Here is a 1,804-nt window from a genome sequence, read left to right on the forward strand (position 1 = left end):
TCCACGAATTAGGGACATGTTCAGGGTCATCCTCCTCGTTAGATAAAATAATTTATTTTCTGCTAGTACGGTTAGGGATTTAGACGATGAGGGTCCTTGTTTGTTATAATTGTGAAGACTTCGTTCCCATCGAAGTCCACCTCTTCATCAGAAAAGATTTCCCCATAATGAATATGGACATTCTTCTTGTATTCTATACAAGTTTTAGCACTCGTATTCCTCTCGACATGGATAGTTTTGGCATACTTCATAATCAACAGGAATAAAGCCCTCATGGAGAACAAGGGAGGATGCACATTTCTCATGAGCCCTATGCTATTATTCAATGATGAGACCAAATAAAAGGCCAAGGAAATGCACTTGTGATGCCGAAAATGATTAATAATGAGAAAGTGATAGCTAAGTAAGCTACAGAATTTACCATCAAGGGTGAGGCAGCGCACGATAACCTCTGAGACCTCCTACCATGGCTTTGAAAGTGATTTTTTTCTCCCACCCATACATTATTATTCTTTTCTCACCTTCTCCCTTTCTTCGGCGGGAAAAGGTTTTCATCGCCACCATTGCACATTTCTTATGCTTGTCGAATTTGGTGCCCTTGTTCAGAATTTTGGACACCTTAGCCACCATCTCCTCATTAACGTCCAGGCTCCATACCATAGACACAGATAAAACCATCCTTCCACCCATTAAGAAAGGCCTCAATAACAGGGCATCCACACCATGAAGCATCTCGATATAACTAGTCAAACTCCTAACCGAAAGTTCTTTCCATACTGCTCCTATTTCGTCATTTTTCGTAGACTATGGGATCCAAACGGTTCCTATCTCCCCTAATATTAAAAAATACTAATTCTCAACAACCTGCAACACAAACAGAGTTGACCTAAACCATATCAAACAATTAAAAAAGCCACCAGAAAGTTCGTCTTTTCCCTCATAAAAGAAGTCTTGCCCAGGACACTTTGGAAGATGTCATTCTCCATCATTTCCAAAAACCCCTTGAGCTTCGCACGCATCATAATCATTACGGATTAGGTTAAGAAGATCCACTGGGATCTGATCAATAAATGTTCCAAAGTTTCCTACTTGGCAAGTCGGCCCCAATGTGGCCTAAATATCCGCAACCTTATTACCTTCATGGTAGACATATGAAATGTTAAATTCATAGAAGCCCCTAAGAGGAATTAGGCTATCTTGAATAATATGTTTAGTCGACCAAATAGGAGAGGAAGGAAGTCGTTAAACAATGATGTTTAGGGAGTCACACTCCACCAAGACCCTTCTCAACCCTTTCTCTTTGGCCAATTTGATATTGGTATAAATTGTGAAGGCCTCATTAAAGTGATTTGTCTGGGTACCCAAAGAGAGGGCCATTGTCGAGACCATCCTACCATTGTTATCACGCACCACTTCCCCCACATCCAGCAGGTCTGGGATTCCCATTTGCCACACCATCAATTAATGTTACTTTAGGTCCAATATTTTTTTTAAATGTTATAAAAATTGATTAACAAGATATGAGAAGAGTTTATTGAATTAATAAATAGAGAGAAAAATCAATCCAATGTCATTTCTTTCAATGAATTTGAAAATATTTTTGCAGGAAGAGCATCATCAAGAATCAAGACAATAGATAAAGTAGTAAATGTTGTCAAGTGACTGCTAAGATCAACTTTCCCATTGGACTTCTCAAAACATGGTACTCTCTGTTTGCTTTGAGATGGGATTCTTTAGGACGGTATATGCAAGTAGTTCACGTGTGCAATATGGTGGAAGAGTTAGTTGGGATTAGGTTTGGCCT

This window comes from Cryptomeria japonica, unplaced genomic scaffold (assembly GCF_030272615.1).
Source record: "Cryptomeria japonica unplaced genomic scaffold, Sugi_1.0 HiC_scaffold_193, whole genome shotgun sequence".
Classification (NCBI taxonomy): Eukaryota; Viridiplantae; Streptophyta; class Pinopsida; order Cupressales; family Cupressaceae; genus Cryptomeria; species Cryptomeria japonica.